The sequence below is a fragment of the Triticum dicoccoides genome, chromosome 2B (assembly GCF_002162155.2).
Source record: "Triticum dicoccoides isolate Atlit2015 ecotype Zavitan chromosome 2B, WEW_v2.0, whole genome shotgun sequence".
Lineage (NCBI taxonomy): Eukaryota > Viridiplantae > Streptophyta > Magnoliopsida > Poales > Poaceae > Triticum > Triticum dicoccoides.
The window spans coordinates 650,330,850-650,338,744 of record NC_041383.1 but is presented as its reverse complement, the minus strand read 5'-3'; the positions used below and the strand labels follow the sequence as shown (position 1 = coordinate 650,338,744).

Here is a 7,895-nt window from a genome sequence, read left to right as displayed (position 1 = left end):
TAAACTGTATATACGTGAGTGATGCATCGGCTGATTCGTGTCACACATGTGCTTTCTTCAAACAGCTACTATTGAGAGGATCTTTGTACGAGAAAATGCAAGTCTCCAAAACACGGTATGGACATCACTATTGGTCATTATTTTGATCATTTTTATCTCCACTAAATATTATGTTGCATATATACAAACTAGGAGCAGTTATCTAGAATAAGGAAGCAACTCCTAAGACCTGAATTGTCTCCATCATCATAAAACACCGCATGGGTGGCTATGGTGCCCTTGTCGGGCTCCCCTCATATTCCATGCTTCCCTTAGTGTGTTGAATGGGTACTACAAAACTAACGGAGAAGTGGATCTTGGGTCAGAGTCAAGTAGAGTCCTCAGTTGACAAGGACATCCTTTCATCCACATTGGCTTGTGTACTTGCACTTAAGAGATGGAACGTTGGTACAAAACATATCCACAGAGGTATGAATAAATACGATTTACTTTTTGTTGTTTTATGTATTTGATGGTTTTGATGCAATGAAAATGATACTAACAGGTCTGCGCTTTATTGGAAAGTATTTCTCTATTGTCATGGATGAGCAAATTGTTCCTCCCATAGGCTTCAATGTCATTTTTCCTGGTATGCTTAGCCTTGCCATTGGGATGGGTTCGGAATTTCCTGTTCGACAAACGCATGTTCATGGGATTCTTCACCTCCGGGAGATGGAACTGAAAAGGTTTGGCATTGTCAATTCTGGCATGAAAATTGTGCCATATTTCCTTATCTTGTCTGTACTTTAGTGACACCTGGTTCTTGTAGTGTGTTTCCATTGACTACTTATGTTAATGGGAATTTATTATCTACTTTGTTTCTTACTTTCCCTTTTGAGAAGATGAAGTTCACTAACAAGTTTATTTTTTGAAAGTTTTGCTAAGAACCTCAATTTGGAAGGGGTGATGTGGTCAGATGTCATGTGATTCATATTCGTCTTCTCTCCTTACTTATGAATCATCAATTAGAATTTGAGTATGGTATGTATATATATTGACCTAATTCAGACTTGCTGGGGATAAATCTTATGGAAAAGAAGCATATATGGCCTATATTTGTGAAGGGTTAGGAAACATCTTGGACCGTGATAAAGTTATGAAGTTCGAGAGGAAGAATGGTTCATTGTTCAACTCTCCTTCAGCAACCTCTGCTGCTTTAATCACAATTATGATGACAAAGCCCTCGAGTACCTAAATTCTCTTGTTAGTAAATTTGGTAGTTCAGGTGTGCTTTCCGACCATTTATTGTCGGGGTAATTTGCAAGGGTACTACATGTTTCTTGAATCTAATGAAATTCGACTTTTGCAGTGCCAACTGTATATCCAATAAATATATATTGTCATCTTTCAATGGTGCCGAGGAGGCTTCTCCCTATTTTATTTTATTTTTTTGAGGGAAGGCCTCTCCCCAATTGGCCCTTCATTTCTTAACTAGTGCTAGTGCATCATGCATATGTAACATGTCATTTTTGTCTGATTTCCTAATTGTTCTCTTAGGTGGGATGAGCACTCCAAAGATGAGTTCTACTCTAAGCAAGTGAAAATATTATTTTGTGCTATCTATACTACAGTGAACCAAGTTGGAGCATTGGCTTCTGCAATCCAAAACCGTGACGTTAAAAAGCACATGATAGAATTAGTGAGTTTCATGTGCATCACCTGATTTTGAAGTTCATTTGTGTTCGGGGTTGACATTTGGATTTCATCGGCAGTGGGTACAACTACTAAGGTCTATGATGACTGAGGCAGAATGGCGGAGGAGACGATATGTGCCAACTATTGAAGAATACATGGAAAATGCAGATGTGCCATTCGCACTGGGGCCCATTGTGCTCATAACAATGTATTTCGTCGGGCAAAAGCTCTTTGGATGTGTTGTCAAAGATGAAGAGTACAACACATTATTCAGGCTAATGAGCAAATGTGGTCGTCTCCTCAACGACATCCAAGGCTTTGAGGTATTTGGGCCCTTTTACGGCTAAAAGTGTGCGTCTAATAAGATCTAGTATAGCTGTGTAAGCATATGACTATTTCATTTTTCATTGATGTGGCTACACATATCCCTACATGCAAATTCATCTATCTTGGTATATAAAAATATTTTGAGAAATTAGGAGCACCATAATAATCTTCTATATACAAATCTTGACAAAAAAAATCAAATGTGTAGTCATTCATGATACTATTAAGGACAACTTTGATTAGTGTGATCGCAAAAACACGTGAATAGAAAATGTGCTTGCAGTATATGATTGAAAGGGTGTTTGATTTCCAAGAGATTCGGGTGGATGAAAACTTTTTGATGAAATCTAGTTCAACTAAATCATGAGGGGGAAATTGATACAGTATGCACTCCTATGAATCAAACAACACACATAGGAAAAAATTCCTTAGAATTAGGATCCTTCAAAACTCCTTCAAAAATCTGGAAAGAAAAATGGCTAAGGGTTTAGAACAATGTAATCTCATATTCGCTCTGAGAATTTAGAAGTTCACTCATCATTTTTGCTTAGTTCATCCTTCTAAATTGTAATCGTATTGTTCTGACATATATTTGATCTATTGTTGCAGAGGGAGAGCAGTGAGGGAAAACTAGATAGTGTTTCACTGCTTGTTCTACATGGTGATGGTTCTACGTCCATCCAAGCGGCTAAAGAGTCGATAATTAGATCCATAGCCTCGTGTAGAAAACACTTGCTAAGGTTGGTCCTTACAGGAAGAGAGTGTTGTTCCTAGGCCACGCAGGGAGCTGTTCTGGAAGATGTGCAAGACATGCCACGTGTTCTTCTCTCACACCGATGCATTTACCTCCCCAAGCGAGATGGTCGGCGCAGTGAATGCAGTAATCAACGAGCCCCTCAAGCTCCAGATTAGCAATACTACATCTTTACCTGTGCATTCAGAAAGATAAAGATTGTGAGTATTTCACCATGTTCATATTGGTCAACTGGTAAGGTACACTCTTAAAGAACAGAACTCGGATGCAGTAGCTGTTGCAGTAGAAACAATACCAGTTGGTTTTTAACAGCTTAGATGTGAAGCTTAATCTTGAAGGAAGATCGGTCTCTGGTACTACAGCTTTTTACTATTTCCGTGTAATGTTGGTGTCTGTCTCGGCGTTGCACTTGTTGGTGGTGCATTTTTCCCATCGTGATGCAAATATATGCTGGTTCCATGGTCAAGAAAATAGCAGGATCCATCTGTATGGATACTGCACGTTCCTTGGTTCACTAATACTGTCTCTTCAATAAGGACCTCCGATCCGATCCGGTCCATATCTAGCAGAGGCAGGAGCAGCACATCGTTCATCTTTCTATACTGTATAAACTGTGTAGTGTTGATGCAAAGTAAATACATCTAGATACATCCATACGTGCGACAAGTAATTCGGAACGGAGGGAGTAAGACGGAAGGTATCTGAACTTGAAAGTTCTTGATCCCAGGCTTCAAACTAATTCATGGTGCTCTAGTCTTCCTATCTTTCTTAGGGCAACTCTAACCAATCCCTTAAAAATAAAAAAGGATCTGATGAAGTAAACCCTTAATGGAGTATTTTTACTTCACTAAGTTTTGGCCAGACTTGGCCGATCCTCTAAATATAACGGACTAAAACTTACTTTTGATTCATACATTTCGTCGAACACCTGCTATGCGCCCCGAGACGATGGTGACCAAGCCGACACAGCTAGTGAGCATGCCGGACACGCCGTACGTTGCCGGTCTTCTCATCGCCGCCGTCCTGTGGGTCGGGGTGTTCGACGGGAGGGCACCAGCAGCGTCAAGGACCTCACCGCGCCGCTGCCCAAGGCCGTGCAACATCAAGGATTGCAAGCCCTGCTCAAAACGGGATGTAGTCCGAGAGCGCGGTCTGGCGGTCCCACTTAAAGACGGCGCTGTAGATGGAGCCATCGCGCTTGTAGACGAGCGCCTGCACTAGCCTGTACTTGAACGGGCGCCAGCACTGCGGTGCGAGGCTCCACCAGGCTCGTCCCGCGCGAGCGTCACTGGGTGGGGACTTGCCGCCGCCGGCAGCGGGCGGGGGGTCCGGGGGGACTCAACTCCCCTGACGTGCGGCAGGGTGCAGTTGGGTCATTGACATGTGGGCCATCTGGCTGACGGGCCCACATGTCAGTGACCGAACTGCACACTGCAGTACGTCAGACGATCCCTGTCCGGTCCGGGGAGGGGGGTGGACAGAGGTGGAGACTCGCCACCGGCAGGGGGGTCCATGGAGGGGGGCAGGCAGAGGTGGAGGGACTTGGAAATGAGGGCGGACATCCGCAGAAATTTTTCCTCCAGACCGTTTCGCTTGAGTATATTTGCTGGTTCGATGCGGGTCGGAGGATAAATTTTCCTCCTCTATACGTTTTAGGTGTTCGGTTAGGTGCGGGGAGTAAAATTGACTTTATCCTTCACTAACGCCGGATAGTGGATCGGTTAAAGTTGCTCTTACTGAGTTCTCGTGTTTCCTTTATATGCGGATGATTACAACTCTCCCTCTTCTGAGGGGTGATTATATCTCTTTTTCAATTTTGTGCGTGAAGTGGTCAAGCTGCAAAATTGCCACCACGGTTCAGGTGGTTGTATGGACGCATGCCATGGATCCTTCGACTGTTAAGATTTTTTTTTTTTTGAAAAATCACCGGGGAGGGGGAGCTCCCCACCTGAATATATTTCTCAATTTCGCCACCCAATGTTTTTTTGATTACAAAGGTGAATTACATAAGCACATGTAATCGTGATAAGAAGTAGGAACACCATGAGGAGGTGGCATGTTTATGCACCGGCTTATTCATCCGGTGCGCAGTGGCGGAGCTTGGGCCTAATCTTTGGAGGGGCAATGGGCTAAGGAGGGGCAAAACTATCAGCTTTAGCCTGTTTTTTTACTGAACATCCAGCACAAAAACTAACGTGTATTAGGTGAATTTTTCTTGGGCTGGGGGGCCACCGCCCAGGTTGGCCACCATGAAGCTCCGCTACTCCCGGTGCGTCCAAAGCATAAGGTCGTCGGTGATTTGCTTAAGGGTGAAGATGCCGTGGTGGTTTTGTTGCTTGAAAGTCATAGCATTTCGGGAGTCCCATATCTTCCACAGGATAATGAGGAGGATGGTGTGCCAGATTAGCGCATCCACCTGGCTAGGGAGACGGCAGTCCCAAAGGTCGTCGATGGAGTTGGGGGGTGAGAGTCCGATCCGTTGCCATATTTGTTGTGCGAGCGGGCAATCGATGAAGATGTGCGATCTGGTCTCGCCGTCAAGCCCACATCGCGAACATAGTGAGTCTGCAACGATGTGCTTGCGGAGGAGGTTGCTTTTGGAGTTGAGACGTCCACGAAATAGGAGCCATGCAAAGATCTTCACGCGGTTTGGAGCGCAAGAAGACCGCATGCGCGTCATCATCATTGTCACCCATGGTCAGCTGATAGGCGGCCCGCATAGAGAAACGTAGGTCTCCGTTTATGTAGCGCTCGTCCGGTCCTGGCGACACCTGAAAGTCCTGCAACAGAGACAACAAATAGCACAACTCGAAAGCGGCATTAGATGTTAGGCGATTCCATAGGATTGGTTCTAAACCGTGATTTAAAACAGCAACCACACGAGCAAGGGGTGTAGTGGTATGTGAGTAGAGGCAGGGAATAGAGTAGCGAGTGATTTCTGGTGTAGCCAAATATCTAACAGGTGTTGGTGCCAGAGTTTGTAATGACAAAGGAGATGGCATGTAATGCTGGTAGTTGTTGGTTTATGGTTCGTCAGAGGAAAGAGTGGCTGTTTAGTGGAGCGATGCATGAGAGCATTTGGGTGTTGTAAGGTGATCTAGTTGAGTAGAGACGCCGTGGTCAGTAGGTGCACGTGCGAGCGGCAGCCTCACTGTTTCATCTGTCCAAACCAGCTTGCACGGCTTTGTATACGTAGACGTAGAGCAAATGGAGTACCAGAAAATTAGACTTGCAGAATATACTACTAGTACCTGATGGACAATCTCCGGCTCATGCCGTCCACACACGGGAGTCGGGACAAATTTCAGCTTTTAAGGATCTCCGCCGTAGGACGGTAGGACATCGAATATACTACTGTAGTACGTTGTATGTTCCACGCCAAACTTCTTCTCTGTGTCATGGTCGCTGACTGGTTCAGCTGGCTGTAAGTAAAAAAAAAACTGAAAAACGGCTGCAAAGTGCAACAGAAGATGGAAGCACGTGGTGCCATATATGGAAAGGGATACGTATGCAACCCTGTTTGTCACGGTATCATATGGCCGATATGCATGGCACTATCGATGATTTTGCTCCAGCGGTACATCTGAGAACACCCACCTGTACGCCTACTCGCACGGCGACATGCACTTCAAAACGCAACACAAAAGGCTTTACTGCTTGTCTGCTGCATTACTACCTAAGTACCTATAGTACGAATGCGAATAAATAGAAGCATCAGCCGCTCCTTGTTCTATCGAACAATCACGCCGATGATACACAAACATCTATACTACTTGTTCGGGTGATCGATCGGCAGATCCCGGCCGGGCGTTCTCATGTCGACCACCAAAGTAGGTAGGGCCTCTTCCGTGCTCCCGGCACATGGCGGGTTCAGGCCGGCTTCGGCGTTGGGGGCAAGGTCGTCTTGCTCGCTCCACCATGGCCACAAACGTAACCCTCTTCGCCGCCACAGCTTCGCCCGCGCCGCCGACCACGTCCCCAGGCTCCTCTATGATTCCAGCTCTAGTAAAGCGCCCCGCCTCCGGCTCTTCTATTGTAGTCGCCGTCCTCTTCCCCCCTACCGGACTTGGACAATTTCTTCCTGTTTCGGTAAGGAGCCCTAGCTTGGCTTGCCCACTTGTGTTTTCAGAGAAGTTTTATGATTTTACTTTTTTATATAATCAAGGGTGTTTTTGTTGACTCATAATAAAGTATCACGGAAATACACAACAAAAAATAAGTCTAGGGCCGTCTCCAGGAGTTTGGGGCCCCGGGACGAAATGGAAAATACAGCTCCAAATTCTGAAAAAAAATCATATAACTAAACCGTACTCTCGTATAACTATATAACTTCAAATATTTTTATTTGGTATCATATTTATAAATATTTAAATATGGTGTTAAACGACTAAATTGAATTCAAAGGTATAAAAATACCTCATGTTCTACCAAAAAGCATAACTTGTCTTCTTTTTTTTTAGCATAACTTGTCTTCTAACAATACATGAGTTCTAAGCTCAGCAAGATAGGAAAAAAGGAAAAAGAAAAAACAAACCTTGAAATTTGAATCAGCAACTATCTTAAAATGTTTTGATGTCTAGGCAGCTATCTCTAGAAAATTGTTCTATCAATCTATCCGAACTCTAAACCTTCATCCACAAAGCATAAAGCAATTTATTAACTTTACGAATCTACATGAAATACAATGGCTAATGCTGCAATTTAGTAACTACCAACTATGTGACTGTTGTACTACTCAACACATATTGAAATGTTCGATATGACCTAAAAGCCTAAGTTTAGAAAATACCATACACCGAGGAGTACCTAAATTTAATGAAGAACAAAGGAATAGGAGATTAGACAATTCTGACTAACAAATCTTCTTAAGGGACTGGCGGTAGCCGGTAAACAATACGTTCTCGCTGGTGTTCGGTAGGGTGGCTAGTCGATCCTCGTATGAAGGCGATCTTGGATCTCGTGTGTTCTTGCGTCTAGGACTATGCTCTATAAGAGGCTAGGGCCTAGGGCAACGCAAATAGGAACCAACGATCGGGACTAGCTCCTAGAAGGAAAACAAAAGGTAAGCTAGCGCCTAGAGATCCGACATAGATATAGTGGCTCTATTGTTGAGCACATCGATCAATTTCCCTAGTTATTG

At 44.2% G+C, this 7,895-nt stretch overlaps 1 pseudogene; it reads left to right on the top strand.

The window, feature by feature from the left end:
- Nucleotides 1-46: 46 nt before the first annotated feature.
- On the top strand, nt 47-2,950 carry LOC119361096 (annotated as a pseudogene).
- The last annotated feature ends 4,945 nt before the right edge of the window (nt 2,951-7,895 follow it).